Below are 19,386 nucleotides of genomic sequence, written 5' to 3'. Positions count from 1 at the left end.
ACACTTGTCAAACATGATTAACTACGTCTGTATCTTACACAAATTTAATTCCTCTCTGTGTCTCTGCCTGTAAATCAGGCAACAATCACCAGTGAGCATGCTCGCAAGATTTGTGGCTGAGGTTCCTGAATGTCACAGGAAAGGAAAAGTTTCTGGAATCCAAACTACTTTTCCCCCCTTTTTGCTTAATGAATAAAACCTTGAAGCACACAGAACATCTCAGATCTTTGTTTGAACAATCAGGGCAGATGGGCTTTTCTGTCTTCTGTCTTGAAAAGACAAAACAACAAACAACCAATCTCCTTGTGCACATCATGTAGAGTGAAGTAATTACTCTGCGTGAGTATTAAAGAGTAATCACATCGGCCTTTAGATGAACATAGCGCAACTATTACATATACTGTACAGTATTAATAAGCACGTTTTACCACCATTTACACATATGCAAGTGTAGTCAAGTAGATGCAATGAAAGGAAATTGAGTTTTATTGGGTGGTTTGTATAATGCATGGCTTACACACAGTGCTTGCACCAAAGATCTTCAACAACAAGAAGAACAAAGAGTCCAGAAACAGATGGTATTACCCCCTACCCTGTCCCCCCCTCCCCCCCCAGGGCCCTGATATCAACAACATGGAATCAGACTGGGATTACATGAAAAAACAGAAGCAAACGAGACAGCCTAAATCCACTGAAGAACCACAACAAGGTCTCCAAGATACACAGAGCCACCTAACTGCTGCTGAACCAAACGCAGATCTCCATTTTTAATAAAGTTTTTAAAAAATGATTTCATTTCATTTTAGGTTAACTGATAAGTAAAAACTACCAATGACAAAAGACGCTTGCTTTAAAGCAAATACTTGCAACTTCAGCCCAATTCTGCAGCTGCAACTGCATTTATGTGAAAAATCAAAGTGCCTGACATCATACAAAGCTTTTAAATATTCATACATGCAGTGTGTGACAATAAGCTGTTGCCATATCAGAAATATTGTGCAGAGATATAATGTAAACAGCATCGATTTAAAAGAAAGCCCATACATAACAGGTAAAAATATACACTTCTTCCCAACAAAAAGTCATGGAGGGAGACACATTTGCCCGCTCACATTGTAGTTACTCAACCACTCAAGGTAGACTCTTCTTCTCACTACCCACCCACCCATGCGTGCCCTTCCTGCCGCTCAAACCCCCACCCACTCACCCACCCACCCACCGTTTACACTGACATACATCTGAGCAGGACCCAGCACCTTTTGTCTTGGGCTCCCTCCTTTGTTAGTGGCTGGTGGACACAGCAGCAGCAGCAGCAGCCTGCATGCCGCATGTCTACAGTAACAGGGAAGTGACAGAAAACTGCATCTCATCAGCCATTTACCTTTTTTTTTCTGACTATCAATCAAGTAAGCACAAAATATATATAAAAAAAAATATTAAATCTAATATACATATATAGAATTATATATAATTAATTGTTTAATTTAATTGAAATAGAATACTTTGAATTCTTGATTTTTTATTATTTGGATGAAAACAATAAACCTTTTGTCAGTCACTGGGAGATTTTTTTATATTCTATATTTTATATATATTGGGATGTGTAAAAATACACAGTTTAAATTGTATTTATCTTTTAATTTCGGGGTGTGTATAGTGAATCTGTGTATCTATGTGTCTATCTGTGTGTTTGGTTGACTTGGGAAGCAGCATCACCACCAAAGTGAACTGCAGATAACCTCATGACGTTGCAGACATGGTATGCAACCCTATATAAAATTGACGGTGGCCGCATGTATCTGGTGGTGGTCTGCGTCGCTTGATAAGGCTTTGCAGACTATCTGACTTCAGTCTAGATGAAGGATGAGCTTCTCAGGCACAGACGTTGTCCATCCTGCTGATGCTCCCTCGTCTCATCGTAAACTCTTGTGCACCCTCTGGTGCTTGCTAGTCTCCCAAACTTCTTTGTGTAGCCTGCTTTGCAGATTGTCTTCCTTGTCTGTGTGGTTGCTCATTATTCAGAGACAGACGGATCTCAGGTCATCTGCAGCTGCAGCAAAGGAGAAGCAGGAAAGATGGCGATCATCCACTAGACCGACCGAGCGCACGCATGAAATACGGAGGACAACTTTTGGGAGGATCGCTTGAGGAGAAGATTGTACCAGTGAGTTTTTTGTGTGTGTGCTCTTGCTCTATATTTCCAGTTTCGTCAAGATTTCGGCTGAGCTTTCAAGGTCTGCGAGAACGTCGGTATGGTAGATCATGGGATATAATTTGGAGAGCGCCTCGTGAATGACCTGGAAAGAGCTGATCTCCCCTCGTTTCTCCCCCTTTTTTTTGTAGTCGAGGTCCATGCTACCACTGAGAAGGAAGTCGGGGCGAGATTTTCTCCTCTCTCTCTCTTTTTTAATCGGGTGGTCGCTCTTGCTGGCACCCGTGCAGCCAAAGTCAAGTGGGTCTTCTCGCTTCCCAGTTAATATCCTAACCAGCCTAGCGCTTCCTCGCTATGTCGCCTTTCGGTTTGTTGTCAAAGTGACACAAGGAAATGGACGCGGCGGTGTAAAGAGGCTCGCCTGCGTGTTTCGGCAGCACCGGAGCGCCAGTGTTTTGTTATTCTGACATGTCTGGTCAGGGGAATTATTGGCCCCGGCTGTGCACCCCCCCTCTCTTCGGCCGTGCGTGTTGTTGCGCGTTAGCTTCATGGAGAAGCCATTGCACGGATTGCTCTCCTTTACCAACCAGCCTCCATTAGCGACACAGTGGAGCTGGCATAGCCGCTGGTCCAGTCTCACACACACACACACACACACACACACACCATGAAAAGCCATGTCCACTGTGTGGAGGCTATATGCGCTCTCCACCTCCCCTTGCTTCTCTCAATTTTTAAAAAGGAAACCTTAACGTGGTGGCGATTTTTGAGTCCACAGTGCTGGAGCTACTACACGTCTTGCTGGTCGTGAAATCAATTTAAAAGCGCAGTGTGGCTTCTTCTGCTCTTTCTTTTTAGATGTTTTTTTTTTTTTAATTCAAACGGGTTTTTTTGGTCCTTCTTTTGCTTTTCTTCTTGGGTGCTTCTTGCTACACTGTTAACCCGCATGTGCCCTTGCACTGTTTTGGATGTCTATTTGCTGTCACTGGTCTCAAGTCAGGTATGTCACACTAGTGAGGGCTTCACCATAAAATGGAGGAAGGCAGATGAGTATCCAAGGAGAGCCCTGGAGTCAGATAGGCAGGATCTCCCCCCACCTCCCCCCCCCTCACGCCAGAACAAAGGTTGTGTTTAGAAAAAGAAAGAAAGAGAGAGAAGGGGGGGTTAAAAAAAGAAAAGCTCGGCCACATCCTCTTCTTCCTCCTCTTCTGCTTCGTTTTCAGCTCGGAAGTTTTAGTCTAAGAGGAAGCAGAAGAACTCTAAAAAGTGAGGTTAGATCCTCCAGTGTGTGTGTTTGTGTGTGTGGGGGGCCTTTCGAGGTTAACTTCTTCATTTTTAACCCCTGGCTTGCTTGTTTAAGTCATCTTGATTTGAAAAACTTGCTTTTCAAATATTTCTTTATTTTTGCTAGAGATGTACTGCTGAGGCTTCTGGAAAGTGTGCGCTTGTGATTGGCTGGGGGGGAGCACATGGATGAGACAGGAATCCTAAGGCTCAATAATGCAGTGTTTTGACCATGCAAGTAGTTAATGTTCAACAAAAAGTGGAGTCAACACACACACACACACACTCACACATGCTCTCTCGCTCTCTTCTCTCTCTTCTGGTTGAGTGTGTGAGGGTGAAGTAATGACTGTCGCAAACAGTTTCTTAAAGGAAGTTCTCAAGATGATTCTTTTTTTTCTTCTTCTTCTTTTTTTACTCCGTGCTCTGGTCAGACGAGGGCTCAGATACTGTCATGAATGTGCTTTAAATTTTGCTCCCTTATGGCTTCCCCATAATTTGCAAAGGAAGCAGGAGCCTCCACTGTGCACGTTACTGTAAGGCTCTACAGACTTATTTGGGACTTATTTGAGATTCTGGGTCCTTTTGGAAAACTTATTTTAGACTTGCGATTGAGGTTGTTGGTCATTTATTAACAGCCTCTCGGTTGCAATGCGCTCCGCGTTCGCTCTGCAAGCCTTGGGTGACTTTTCACACATTATATCCAAAAGGTGTCTGTTGACCAGCCTGGCAGGAGAGTGTGGGGGTGGGGGTGGGGGGCTTGAAAGCTGTAGTGTGTTTGTCTGTGTGTGGGTAGACGTTCTGTGTATGTGTGTGACAGAGAAGGAGAGAGAGGGAGTGTGTGAGGTTGTGCTACGCTCTGCAGTTCCCCTGGCCACTGTGTGAAATCTTGCTGACAAGGAGACTGTGAGCTTGACACACTGTGCTGCGACAATGCCGGGGCTGAGAGGAGCAATCAAAATGGTGGCGAGGCTCCTTCTCCCCGGCGTGGCAGGGCAAACAGGTTCTCGAGGAGGAGCCAATAGAGGACAGAGACGGGCAGGAATCTGCTGCGGCGACACATTTGCCTCGCTGCAATGCAATGGATGCAGTCAGGTGGATGGTGGATGTTCTGCAGAAACAAGCCCCCGTGATCGCAGTGTTTTGTTCCCGCTCGGAGTGTGCTTCTCTTTGCACTTGCAGTTCCTGTAATAACTTTCACAAGTCTCCAGCACATTCGTGGCCTATTCGTACTACGCTGGCGGGTGACCTATAGTCATATACCAAAGCCCCCTGGACTGCGTGAGGGCCCCTGAAGTTCCCTGTAGGAATTTCTTTGTTATAATTCGGCAAATGACACTCATGTGTGGCAGTAACATATATATGTGCCACACATATGAATTAAAAACTGAACAACGCAGGGTCCTTAAAGTGGCTCCTGTATTTTTACATAGCCTGGAAGGCAACTATCTGTAACGCCCATAAGAAAATCAATCTTTCCTTGGGAAATATGTATTTTGTAAGTGGAAACTAGTGTGCTGGTAAACAAAATAGGCTTGGAATTTAGACTGTAAATAAGAGGAAACATCTTGTGCCCCTTTCCTGCTTGTATTTCTGAGACTAAACTAAGAATTTCACAGAGCCAGAATGCTCTACTCAAATTTGATCTTGGACTTTTCCGCTGCTCTGTTTAGTGTTTCACTCTTCTGCTCGCTTCGTGTCTACAAAAGCATTTCTCTGCTGGTGTAATCATCACCAGTGACGTACAGAAAACCTTGGGGCAGGGCTGTGTGGGAGCACATGTGTTGGGTCTTTGAGCTGCATGTTTCTGAATGATCTTCTAAGATTTAACTGAAGTCATGTGATGACACGAGCAGATGTGCACCATCATGTTGGACTGAAAGGCTATCGCTGAATGTCCCAATGCGCATTCCCTTCTTCCTGTTGTCTCACTCTTCCTGTTTTATTCTGAAAGTCCCAACCAAACGCCGTGACACTGTGACCTCCACTGCTCGATTACTGTTTGTTCTAAAGAGACTACACCTCCAGGACCTGTAGTAATTCCAGCGAATGTTGCCTTAATTTGCATTAAGTTTGAAGTGGAGAATGGCAGTTGGGCAGTGCTGTTGTTTGTTTAGTAATAAATGGTCTGAAAAGCAGATCAAGATCATCTCTGATTGGGTCCCCCTCTCACTTGTGACGTGGTGCAGCAGACAGTAGTGTTTTGGGTTTTATTTTATTTTTTTGATGGACCACTTTCTGTCTGACTGAATATTTGCATGTAGCGCACGCTCGTATCAAACTGTTTGAATTTTAGCGCGGCATAGAAAGAAAATTTTAATACTCAGTGTTACCATAGCTCAGCTTTAAGGTGGCGGGGGGAGGAATTACATAACTGGATTTGTTTGCAAGGTATTTCAGGATTATGTTAGAAAAGCTTGACAGAGAGGACGGAGGATCAAACAAGAGAGACTTCTGTGATGGTTTGAATGCTCGGAGGAAGTGGTCATGAAGCTCATCACCCCCCTCTACACACACACAAACACATATACATGCATACAGCTGCTCTCTCTCTCTGTCCTTCCCTCCCCTCCCTCCATCTCTCACTCACTCACTCACTCACACTGGGTGATGCACGTCTCCATTCTTCTCTACCTGGGGCACTGAAGAAGGCTAAGGAGACGCACAAAAGCAAATTGAAATGCTCCAGTGAGTGCTTTCTTGACGTGATGCATGGCTCACAAGATGCAAGTGTAGCAGCAGGGCCAGGCTGCAAGTGTAGATCCAAAACACCACAGTCATCACAGCACAGCTGCAAGGGGGGAAAAAACCCCTCACTATTTTCTCCTGACCTTCCTGCCTTCATAAGTAGCCACCAAACACATGCATGCTCTTACAATATGCCCAAACCTGCTCTGCCCATCTGAATAATTTAATGCTGTTTAACTGTAGCGGGTATATTTGAAGAACTAAAAGGCAATATCATGTCAGGGTTTAAGTGGAACAAGGAAGTAGCTTCTTAGAGGTGTCATTCCAGTTTCTGTTGTCAGTTGCGACGTTATACTGCTGCAAAACTGGTTCCTCCTCTCTGCTTTCCATCAGAACATCAACAATTCAACTGTGTCCCGAGGAAGAGAAAAAAATGCTTGTGTAGCTCAGTGAAGCTTGCAGTTGTGCCCTACCTTTATCTAGATCTGCTGATCTTTTCAGCGTGCATATTTTAGGCGTGTGAGGGACTCGTTTTGTTGAAATTCAAAGTCTAAAGTGGCCGTGCTGAAGAGACAGCTCGTCTGGTGGGATAAATTAAGCAGTCTACACGGCGTCCTCAGGTTTCCAGCCTAAATTCAGGATTTGTGCTGTTCTCTGCTAAGACACAGTGAACCAGCTCTGTCAGTCTCGAGCTGCCTGTGGTGGGGAGGAAAAAAAAAAAAGGAGAAAAAAATTCTTTGGAGACGCCCGTTCCTTGGGCAGTGTGGTGCCACCAGACAAGGCCTTCATTGAGCAGAAACAGGAGTGGTCTTGTAGATGGGATCCACAGTGGCTCAGCCTCCGAAGCAACAGAACTGTCCAAGGACGATTAAATATTTAAGAGCTTGGAAAGGAGGTCTCAGTGGTAAGTTAATATTGATGGGTCTCATCTTTCCCTTCTCAAACTTGTTGAGTTGACTCAAGAGGTTGGTTTAGCAGGTCTGGAGAGGAACCTACCTTCTTTTCTTCTTAAAAAACTTTTAACCTTCACAGAGTTTGTTTGCAGTGTTTCCTGCAGCTGACTTTTGAATTTTTCTGACACCCCCCCCTTTTTTCAGCTTCTTCCTGTGTCCTCTCATGGTCACTGTGAAACACTCCATCCTGGCTAGCTTGTAACCTCACCCAGTCCTTGTAACTGTAGTAACTGCCATGTCAGGCTTACAAGGAAGTCAGCATTGCAAGCTTTTCTGGCATTTGTCCACTGAGCACTACTTACAAGAAACCCTTCAGTGCATCTTGCAGTCCTTTCATGTAATCCTTTCCCCCCCTTTCCTTACTTTTTTTGTGAATTGGGTGAATAGAATACAACCAAAAGGCATTTTGATGTGTAAAATGGAAAAACAGGAGTAAAATTCCTGTTGCCTCCAGCCTCAGCCTCCAGCTGAGGGTAATTTTCCTGACAGTAAGTCGGCATTTCAGTTATACTAAACATTTCCCTCGATTGTAAAGTTTGGTACCTCAAGAGCAAAACTTCGGGGTCATTTATGGACAATTTTTGTGAGATGATGCCGATTTATCTGAGACAGCAGTGGATTGATTTACGTCAGGAAATGGTTTCCTAGGAGAGATGGGCTTCAAGGCTGCACGGAATGCAAGGTTTCCTGGACCTAATTGTCCTTGTGGAAAAACACTTCCTGGTTTCTCTCCAAGATCTGTCCTTCACTTGCCCCACTCTTGTTTGTTTAGCCCATGAACCCTTATGTTTCACTTTGGAGAGATCTGACTCAAGCATGTCTTCAGGCTCATGTGTCTGACTTATGTGTTGTGTGCAGAACAACTTCTTTTTTTTTTTTTTTTGCTCTAGCCTACTTGTGTACACCACATCTTTTGTCAGGATTTTTTTTTCTCTTTAAAGCTCAAGGGAAGAAACCTCTCGAGAAAACCAAAAATATCTACTTATTCCCATATAAAATTGTAAAAATAATCACGCCTGAGGCTATTAATTAAATTGTGCACTTAATCATTTTTGGATGGAATATTTAATCGTGTTGCTGAGGGTTGCCCCAAGTTTTCCTCTCTTATGCTTTTCAGTGTAGAAAAGAAGCTCTAACCTCTTTCATGGAAATCTTGATTAGACCACGTTAGGTCGCCCATATAAGTATGATGTCGCTCGCAGAAGGTTCAGGACGCGACATCGCCTCTAAAGTGTACTCGACCGGGCGGTCAAAGGAGCCACGTTTTAGATGCACGACAATCAGATCTGGGCTCTTGTCTTCACCCTCGGAAGAACAGCAAAAGGCAGGTTCGCAGGAGGCCATCTTTGCAGTTCACAAAACCACGCTTTTCACTTCTGCTTTTCTCGCTGACTGCAATGACAGCGTGCAGAGGAACCGACAGGAGGGGAAGCAGCTTGCTCAGGTCTGCGCTCTTAAAGTTAAACACTTCCATCTGTGTAACAAGATAGCAGAGCAAGCAGAGGCAGCTCCACTCAGCTGAGCAGGACAGTCAAAGACCTTGAGGAGCACAAAATGGTGGATGGCCATACCACTGATTCTCCAGCGTGATTGGCTGCGTGTCTCCTTGGCCACTGTGGGGCTGGCTGTGTGAAATGGAGTCCTCTGTGCTGAGCGTTGGCCCAGCCTCAGCTCTGATGCAGAAGATAATTCTGTCAGCCTCGAGAGAGAGAGACGAGAGAGCAGCCAAGTGAGGTGACTATACTAAAAGAAGGCAGAGGACTCGAGCCATGTTTGTGTCTGCTTGCTTCTGTTTCTTATCTTCTAATCTGCTGTCCTACTTGATCTCCCGGGTTCTGATTTCTATTAATAGCTATTTAAAAATATATATTTTGGTGCTTTTTAGCTTTAAACAGACCTGTAACAGGTTAGGAAGGAATCAGTTGGAATTTATGTTTTGGCTTCGTTTGTAGGAATGAAGAAAGTGTCTGTGTAAGAGTGTTCGGTATCTCGGTATCTAACCTTCACACCCAGCAGGCTCAAGCTGAGGGATTTACCAGACCCTTGTTTTGCTGCTTTCAGCCTTGAAGGTCACATAAATATCTCTCAGGCTCGTGATTAAAACGCAAATTCACGAGATTTAAAAGAGTGTCAGCGCTGCATATTAAGTGGACTTGTATTTTTTTTTCTTATTGGTTAGTTTTCACCATGACAACCTGAAGACGGCAGCCTCACAGCAGATAACCATTAATGCTTGTCCCTTCCTAATCTGCTCGGTCATTATCATCTGTGCAAAAAAAGGACCAAATGTTGCTACTGAGTGCTCTGCAGTCGTCCTCCTGTTCAGAAGGAACAATCTGAGCCCTTTGCTAAGCACAAAGGCTACCCTTGGTGCAAGGTTACTTGTACCATGATGGCCAGCTGCTTCTTCTTCTTCTTCTTCTTCTTCTTCTTCTGCTTTTTTTTTTTTTTTTTGTTCAAATGCAGCTTTAGAGAGACATGGATTTGGCAAGTTGGATGTCTTTTGATTGACAAAGGGAATGTCTTGCTTTGCAAAGTAAGTCTATATAGAGGTCAGCAAGTACACTGATGTTAAATGGAAAAGGCCAAGTGACTGGTGATGGGTGATGTCAGGTAACGTGTCAGAGAGACAGGCTGATCCAGGCGCTGTCTGACCTTGTATTATACATGACTGACATAAACTAGAAAGTAAAAACGGGAAGAAGAAAAAGTATGCTTGATATTTTTTTTATTCTTATTATTGAGTCTGCATTTGAAACTGTTTTCGTGGTTCAGTTTATGTTTACTTGTTCTTGGTCAAGCTTTTTGCTATAAATGTGCATGTGTTTGTTTGATTTTTTTTCCTTCTAGTTTTTTTGAAAGAGAAAGTTATTCTGGGCTCATCATAGCATTCCAACTAGGTGCCGTGCTAAGAGAATTCCAACTTTCCTCTTTTTGATGTGAGGATTTGCTTGAAGGCTTCAGTCACTCAAATACTTTGAGGTCCAGAGATCAAAATCTCTGGACTGGGGGGGCGTTGCTGACATTTATTACAAAGGTGGCGTGTCTTCCTTTTGTTTAATGTCTTGACCGTGTGGTGAGTTGGGACCAGATGTTGTATTCTTGAGTTTCCTCTTTCAGCACGATTTCAATATAAATGTGCAGGCCAGTATTAATAATTGTATAAAAAAAACTTGTTCCTCCAGTTTTATTGTTCAGAGTTGGTGCATTATAACTGATACGGTGCCGCTTGCAAAAAAGTTAACTAACTTGTGGTTTAGAAGTAAAACTCACAGAGGGAAAATGTGAAGAAGCCACTGAATAACATCACAATTCGGGCTTTTGCAGTTTTTTAACGTTGTTTGCTCTTCTTTAGTTACACAGATATCATGCTGTATTGTGATACTATTGTAACTGCGTGCAGTGTATTGCAATAGCAATCAGTTTGAAGAGCAGTAACGATTTTCTAAACCTTTATCAACTGACACTAGAAAAACATATCTTTGTGTTTCATTTGGTTTCCCTTTAGTCATCTTAACGGTATGGCGGTTAGCCTACATGATCTTCTCAGTTACCCAGAATCCTTAAGGGTTGCCTGATCCTGCTGCGATGAGTTGTTTCTCTTTTACGCCCTTTGAATGTGACACTCGTGAAGGTCAGGCTGCGGCAGATCAGCAAAGCTTGCTGGATTGCAGCGTCTGAGAGGCTCTGCACCTGCATTTAGCAGTCTCTCTGACACAAACCAGGATTACTGAGCTGGATGTTCACAAAAATCTTCACTGCTTTTCATTCATTCTGCTCAATTGCAGTTAAAGTTTAGACACAAATGACTGCTGTTTGTCTATGCAAAAATGGGCTACTTCTGCTTTGTCTGCTGTTTTTGAGACTTGTGCTGATGTACGGTCCAGTGTTGCTTGTGTTCATTCTGATTAGAAAAAGCTGATTTTTTTCCAATGTCAAAATAGTGCAGTTAATAAGCATAAAGAGCCTGCATGCTAAAAAAGTAACGTTTCAGATGGGGGGGAAAAAGGTAAAAAATTAGATGAAGGTTTTCTCTGAAACACAGCATAGATGGATGTCATGGAAGGAATTATAGAACCATGAGGACCACATGTAGATCAGGTCATCTTCCTATGATGGACACTTATAAAGAGGAAGCGCAAAAGGAAAAACTACCAAGAGGCCAGCAGCAAGCTAAAAATATCTGAAGGACTATATAGCAGAGTCTGTCCACAACATGCAGTTAGCAAGAGATTCATGTGTTCTGCACACTTCTGAACTCTCTGCGGGGCAGCGGCATGAAGATTTCTCTTCTCCAAAAGGCACATTTTAATGTTGCAAGCATGTGGTTAATTCCCATGACAGGAAATGGAACTTGTGGTCCGATGAAATCAAGGTTGAATGTTTTGATCTTACTCGCCAAATATGGAGGAGTGGTACGTTTCAGAGTGCAGGTCAAAACCTTTATACAGCTGTTGTGTAGATGGAAGAGAGAATAAATTCAGAAGATTTTGAGAGAAAATGTAAATAGAAATATTTATCATGACTCTGACTGAAAATATTCCTGGGGTCTTTGGAAAAAACGGACTTTAGGAAGGCAGGAGAATCTCAGTCTTATGTTGGCGGACATTACGTGATAGTAGTCATTATCAGCTGCTGGTCAAATCAAACCAAGTAAGGCTGAAGAATGTCTTTGGTCAGAGAGATGCTGTTTAGCTGGTTATGGTTGATATATATACATATATATATATATTATTTATTTATTTATTTTTGAATGCCATATACCTCCTGAAACAGATCTCTTCTCAGATTTTACGCCCAGCATTTTTATCAGCCACAATGGTGATTATGGTGTTGTTTTCAGGCTTTGGTGTTTAGGGCTCTGTTGCAAAATGTAGCCCAAAAGAGCCAGAACTAGTAGAAAGGCCACTCCTGGGTACTTTGGCATGTGTTTATAGGTCTGTGTGCCTGACGACAGATTTTGTCAGCATGATGGCACCATGTACAGGTGGGTAGCTGAGGTCAGTATTATAGCCGTGTTTAAAGATGGGTGTGGTCTGAAAACACATTGACTTTGTGACTTCTCCTTTAGTTATTAGTCAGATAGCTGATCATATCTCATGACAATGTGGAGGATTTCTGGTGTTCTGGAAGATGTTTGTGACTTTTAGACTCTGCAGAGTTGGCTGATTCATTTGAAACATGATAGAAATGCCATGACTATTATGGTATTTTTTTCTTTTTTTGGTTTTTCCTAAACTGAGTAATAATAATAAATAATAAAAAAAACACTGTCTTCTTAGAACCAAAACTAAAACTGAACAGAAATGTGACAGAGAATATTTAAGTTCAAATATATGCTAATGCTCGACAGGCAGAGCATTGCATGGTGGCATTGCTGATGTATTTTCAGCCCTTTTTCTGTTGCCTTTCATACCCTTCCCCATCCCTTTCATTCAATTCCAGCAGATGTCTGATGAATGTTATGACAAAATGTTCATACTGAACATTATTGATTCCTCACATCTTCTCTGAAAAGGCCTGGTTCATTGATCGGCCAGGTGGGATCGATGTTTCATCTCGGCACATTCAGACTTCCTCAAATGAGTTGGATCATGTGATCACGTCATTTAAGGAAGCTCTGTGCTCTGATCACAGGCACAGAAGAATGAGGTCAGTGTCCAACTAACTGCTCTTATCGCACAAGCTGTTGTAACGAGACAGATATGCTCATCAGTAATATAGTGGCAAGATAAATATCTGTCAGATTCAGGTTGCTTAAACCTATCAATGTCATTGTTTTAATTATCAACACTGCCAAAGTAGCAGGAGCACCAATTTGAGTATAATATATGGGGTTGCTACTTTCTGTTTTGGTATTTCTATTCAAGAACTCCAGACTGTGAAATCAGTCGGGATATCTGAGCAAGTCCCAAATATATCCTGCAGCTCCCCAAATATACAGCCAGAGCATAAACGAGCTATCTTCTGCAACAAGAAGAACAAGGAGTTCTGCAACAGACGGTAGTGCACACTTACCTCATTCCACCCCACCCCCACCTCACTCCAGAGTCCAGACCTCAACAACATTGAGTAAGCCTGGGATTACATAAAGAGGCTGAAGCAGTCTAAATTCACAGGAAGACTGCTGAAGTTCCTGAAGTTGCTCAGGGCATTCTACAAACCAAAAAGAAAGTATGCTTAAGCACTGGTACTGTTTCAAAAGCAAACAGTGGTCATCCACCATAATGATTTGGTGCTAATATTATTTGGAAGCACTTTTGTGTTATTTATTAGTGCCTTTTTTGTGCCCAAAGCTGTAAACTAGTAACAAATATGTTACAAAAGAGATTACTTCATCTATTACATCTCTTCCAACTTTGGATTGGTGCAGCTGTGCAAGTGCGGAGCGTTTGCTGTCTTTCAGAACCAGCTTTCACTTCATCAGTTTCTAAAACCAGTTGCATGCTTGTTGGTACCTGTCAAACATTTGAACACACCCACTTATTGGGTCTATCCAGTCATTCCCTTCCATAGTTAATGATGAATTATTCCACCTTTGGACTCAACACTTTTTTGTGGTGCCACACTGGTGACAGATTTTGGGCACCAGTTTTTTCTTTTTGTTTTTTTGGTGGAAATCATCACATTGTTTGAACACTGACTACATTGGTGGGAAAGAGTTAGCTCTGAGGTTGCACTTTCACACAGTTACTTTTAGCTAAATACAATGACAGTGTCCCGTGCTAAAATAAGGACTGTTTAATGTTAACAGTCATGCCAGGTTTGAACTGATTACTGAAGTGAGAAATAAAAATTGCATTAAATACCAAACCAGTAGGTGAGACATTTGACTAAAAACAAATGCAATCACTCTGCATGATAAGTTGCCAAGAGTCCTCCAATGTGCACCATCAATGATGGCAACAGATTTAATAGAAACAATCATGTGGTTGTTGAAACACATTAGATTAAGTGTTGAACCAACAAGCACATCGCAACTTTAGGTGCAAGCAATCAGTAATCAATCCCACATTAGCGATGCACAGCCCCTACATGCAGGATCTCTACATTAGAGTTTTACTATGCAAAAGGAAACTACTATACAGTGTTTCTTCTGTCTTTCAGTATGTTAAATCTTCTGTGATTGGACTGAGAAGGTCAGTCAGGTTGGACAAGCCTTTCTGTTTTGAGCCAGTGTTGTTATCTGCTACACTGCCAACAGATAAAACTTCAACTGTGCAGCAACAAAACTCTAAGCTGCATGCAAATTTTTTTCGTTCTTCAAGCCCGACTTATATTTCTAGGTTGTATTTGAGGGCACCCTTCCAAAATGAACCAAGGCAACTTTCAACGCTCATGCAAAGTAATTCTTGATCCTTTTCAGGGGATTAATGCACTGTGGCATATTCACACCCCATGGTTTTATTGTTTGTTGAGACCTTCAGGTGAAGCTACACCACGAAAAGTCTGAGACAAGTTGCTGCTGGAACTCTGCACATTGTATTTTAGGATGTTATGCTGTGTAATCTTTGTGATTGTTGTGTGTGTGTGTGTGTGCAGTGCAGTAAATTTAGACGCATATGTGTGCATGTAAGCTGACAGTACAAATGTTAATTATGCTTCCTGGCTGCCCTTTGGCTGCTGTCTCAGGGCCTGTAGCATCCTGTGTTTGCTGACCCTAACAAATTAAATTAACTGATAAATGTGTGGCTTTATCACACTGTTAACACTGTTAACCTTTCTTTAAAATAACATTTTACCTGCTATTATGATACGCTGTCAACATATCAGTGACATATCACCTTTTTGAGTCATTACGATGAACGTTTAGCAAATCAGTTTTCGCTACTGCAATGCATTAATTTAAAAAATTTGGAAAAAATAAACGAAACCCCCCCAAAATGCAGGATTTTTAAAACCGATAACGATATTTGATTATTAAGAAAATCCAGTATACGGGCCGCTGGTTGTCGTTTGTGGTGTTAATATCAACACTTGTAGCATGGTTGAAGGGTATTTCTCTCGTCTTTTATGTACTTTCAAAATTTTCATTTATCGCCCATTATAAAAGCCAAAATTGAAATATCGTCTAAAAGCTAATATCGTACGATATATCAGCTCCATATTTATTGGGCCTCACAATAAAGTGTTTTATCTTAAAGAGTAACTTTTTTCTAAATGCACCCGTTATACAACAAATCAATTTATTTTGAGCCATGTGAAAATTCTGAAATCCAATGATTTTTCTCTTTTAGCTCTTGTGTTGGTTCTTGCTACAATAGGTAGCTCAAGGACCATTTTTTTTCGCTCTGACGCCATGAGCGCACACATGGTATAAGCAGCAATGGTTGTTAATAGTTGAGTAGGGAGCTGTGTTAAGGCGGAAAAGGTAGTCATCACAGAACAGGCCTTTTTTAACGGATACGTTTTAATGGGATTTGCTAAAGCCCTAACAAAAATATAAAAATAGTATGTTAAGATTTCCCACAGATGTGGAAGGAGTGAGTCAGTTGTCCTGACCATCTAGTCAGTGTCTGTGGTGGCTCTATATGCAACTGAGCAGTCTCAGTGCTAGTGGGAGCTTTGTGTTTTTCCAAAAACTGGGTTGTCGTTTGCGCTTTGTTATTTTGCCTTTACGTTCAAACGCATGCAAGTTTAAGTGGAACTGTCATAATTTAAAAAGCTTAAATGCTGTCTGTAAAGTGCTTCCCATTAAACAATTAACTCAATTTTTTTAATAAAAGGGGAACTAGTCAATGTTGTCTATAGTTTAGTAGCTTCTAATCACCTCTGCCTAGTATGATGTTGGTCTATTAAGTGCTGCCATAATCTAATCAAACCCACATGGACTCTATAAGGCATTTAAGGTGCCCTGTTGTATCTGACAGTGAGAAATTAGCAGATCCTTTAAATCCTTTAAGTTGTAAGGAGCAGCTGAAGCAAATCAGACTTGCTGTAACAAGTCTTCCAACACCATGGTACTGATTCATGATTTATCCCATTGTCCATCTGTATGTACCATGTCCGATTGGTAAGCAACAAGGCTGTTTGTTTAAAGGTGCTCCTGACAAGTCTGTAGAGATTAAAAAAAAAAAAAAAGTTCTCGGATGTTCGGTTCATTAAAGCTGTCCATTTCAGTTTTGCTCTTTTCAACATGCATATGCCAGGTAACATGAGCTCTTAATATATTAATATACCCCCTACTTTTGTGTGCACATTGCTGAAAGATAACAACCATTATTTGTTTCACTTTTAGGCGATCTCTAGTCTACAAGGTTGTTAGAAAAAAGTGAGAAGGACCTTTTCCAGTTTCTTAAAAGCAAATTGTGACATTTTTTAGATTGGTTGCATTGTTTTCAGGCAATATAATCTCATGTATGATAGAGCAAGTCAGCAAATCGTCACGGTATTTACACTGGCATTTTTGCTTGAATTATTTAATTAAGCATCAAATATTTGCTTTCAGGAAGTTTCAGTCTAATTTAAATAGGAGCTTCAGATGTTTTTTGTTTTTGTTTTTTTATTTAACTGTTCTCCACCACATTAGGCACCAAATCAAGTTTGTCCATTTAAATATGGTTCATCATCATCAAACTGCCAAGCTTCATTAAGTCACTACTCCTTTACATCAGCCGAGCTGGTTTTCCTGTTTGTGTCGAAACAGCTGGTAAATAATTTAACAATAAAAGACCAACGGGATCTAATACTCCGTCTAATGATTACAGTGCGTGAACAGATGTAATATGACCACAAAAAATGAATCTGAGGCCTTACATTGTTGGTTTTCTGGTTTCAAAGTCTCACAGTATGAGGTAAAGAAAAGGTTTAACAGTTTGGTGCCAAAATAAATATTTCCTGCTGCTGCTTGACTTGACCCACACTTGCATCAATTGATTTCACGAAGATAATTTGAGCCTCCACCTATAAAGACTGACTTGCAATGTTAAGGAACTGTTAGGCAGGAAAGAGGTCTTCTAAAAATAAAAAAATTAATGTGTATGTACTGAGATGAAAATAGAGACAAAATCCTTTTTCTTTTTCCAAGTAAAATCATGAACCATACATTCATTCACAATGCCCTCATTCCTGTATAAACTTGAGTCATCCCAGAGGTGTTCCATGGGTTGAGATCAGGACTCAGGCCAGTCAAGTTCTTCTACACCAAGCTCATCCATGATTTTATGGATGCTGCTTTTTGCACTGGTGCGCTGATGCTTCCCAAACTGTTCCTACAATGTTGGAGGCATGACATTGTCTAAAATGTCTTGGTGTGCTGAAGCATGAAGAGTTTCTTTCATTGGAACTAAAGGGACGAGCCCAACTTCTGAAAAACAACCCCACACCGTTAACCCCCCTGCTCCCCTCCACCAAACTCTACACTTGGCAAAGTGCAGTCAGACAAGTCGCGTTCTCATGGCAACTGCCAAACCCAGACTCTTCCATTTGGTTGCCAGATGGAGAAGAGTGATTCGTCACTCCAGAGAGCACATCTCCACTGCTCTAGAGTCCAGTGGCGGATGCAGTGCTTTACACCACTGCATCCAACGCTTTGCATTGCACTTGGTGACGTAAGGCTTGGATGCAGCTGCTCAGCCATGGAAATTCATTCCATGAAGCTTTCTACACATGGAGATGATCTCAAGGCCACATGAAGTTTGGAGGTCTGTGGCAACCGACTCTGCAGGAAGTCAGCAACCTCTGCACACTCAACATCCCCTGATCCCTCTCTGTGCTTTTACACGGCCTATCACTTCATGTCTGACTTGCTGTCATTTCCCAGTCGCTTTCACTTTCACGACTGGGCTTGTTACACAGGTGGCATCCTTTCATGGTACCAAGGTGGAATTCACTCCTGAGAGTGACCCATTCTTTCACTAATGTTTGCAGAAGCAGTCTGTATACATACATGCTTGATTTTTATATTTTATCTGTGTCGATTTAGACATGTAAGTAGAAGTGCCCCATTCAGAAACAAATGTTGTAGTTCAATGTTTACTAAACTTAAAATATGTTCCATTAAAGATGAGCGGGAAAGCATGCAAAGGAGCAGGGGGGAAAAAATGCTTAAGGCATAATTCGATAATAAATGATGAACTGACCCATACTCATCCACTACTTAGAATTCTGTTAAATATCAAATCCTGTTATTTGTAGCCCATTATTGTTATTTAAACGGTGCCTGTCAGCAACATCTTTTAGAGCTGATAGGATTAACAGTTAAATTCATCAGACAAGCTTGAAAGCCTGAGGACACAATGGTGGTATCGTTTAAAAAGTATTGCCTGAATTAAAACCAAGATGAAAAGTTACAGCTGCAGTTAAAATTTGCTTACATATTATATGCCAGTCATAATTCTCCCAAGTGTCTGATCCATTTGTTCTTTTGGCCTCACAGTGCTGCAGTTGTGTTTGACTAAATTTGACTACATTTTTAAACTTTCTTCATGTGGAAAAAACCCCCAAACACAACTACCAAAGGCTTTAGGGAATAACTAGACAGTCATTGACTTGTCAAGACTTGTAAGATGGCTCAAGAATCGTCATTTGAATTAATAATTGAGGATCTGAAAAAAAAAAGCCCGGTGAGTAGTTTCTCTTAACAGAGGAAGTCGGGACTTAGAAAAATGCAAAAAACTAAATCTGTATTGAATGTGTCAGCTGAACCTTCCCACATGAGATCGGGGCACCATTCCTCTGTATAGAGCTGCTTGCAAAAACAGGGTCTACACAGAAGAGTCATCAGGAAACCTCACAAAAATCGACATGGGAAGCATGCAAAACACCTGCAAAAGCACGTTATTTTGGAAAACGGTGGACGCATGAAGATTAAATTGCGTATAGCTTGCCAATTGTTTAGCTTGGGAGAAGAAATATTCTGCTTTAGCATTGTCTGTAACCCATTGCAACAGACAACACTGCACAGATATGAGGACGATTGGATTGCACTTAAATATAGAACAGTCTGGATGCGTCAGTCATGCAGTCATTCAAAAAAAAAAAAAAAATTGAAACTGAAAAGAGACAGGTTCCCACATCGAGACGAGTTTCCAAAGCATACCTTTAAAATCTAGCATGACCTACTTAAAGAAACTCAGGCTGAAGCTTTGGAGTGGCCTTCATAGTCCCCTGACTTGAAGAACATTCAAAGTCTCTGGGTAGACATATTAAACATGCTGTGTGTGCAAGAAGGCATAAACATATCACAGAACCTGACATGATATGCAGGGAAAAGTGGGTTAAAATTCATAGAGAGATTTTGATGGTCATGCTCTCCTTGGATTTCACAGTTCAAACAATCAGTCAACAGATAAACTAATAAAAAGGTTT

General features: G+C 41.6%; 1 protein-coding gene across 4 annotated transcripts in view; it reads left to right on the top strand.

The window, feature by feature from the left end:
* Nucleotides 1-1,812: 1,812 nt before the first annotated feature.
* znf462 (zinc finger protein 462) overlaps nucleotides 1,813-19,386 on the top strand; it is a 54,156-nt gene continuing 36,582 nt past the window's right edge. Inside the window, exon 1 of one of the 4 annotated variants that reach the window (XM_005720407.1) lies at nucleotides 1,813-2,164. The gene's annotated coding sequence lies outside the window, so the exon portion shown is untranslated. Of the gene's footprint in view, nucleotides 2,165-3,097; nucleotides 3,153-6,447; nucleotides 7,029-8,550; nucleotides 8,812-19,386 lie in introns of those variants that run through there. The other 3 variants (XM_005720409.1, XM_005720410.1, XM_005720408.1) reach the window with 3 other exon arrangements.

Source organism: Pundamilia nyererei, unplaced genomic scaffold, assembly GCF_000239375.1.
Source record: "Pundamilia nyererei isolate P.nyererei 1_Seehausen unplaced genomic scaffold, PunNye1.0 scaffold00002, whole genome shotgun sequence".
Classification (NCBI taxonomy): domain Eukaryota; kingdom Metazoa; phylum Chordata; class Actinopteri; order Cichliformes; family Cichlidae; genus Pundamilia; species Pundamilia nyererei.
Note: the sequence above shows the minus strand (reverse complement) of the source record. Positions and strands in the feature narration are given on the sequence as shown.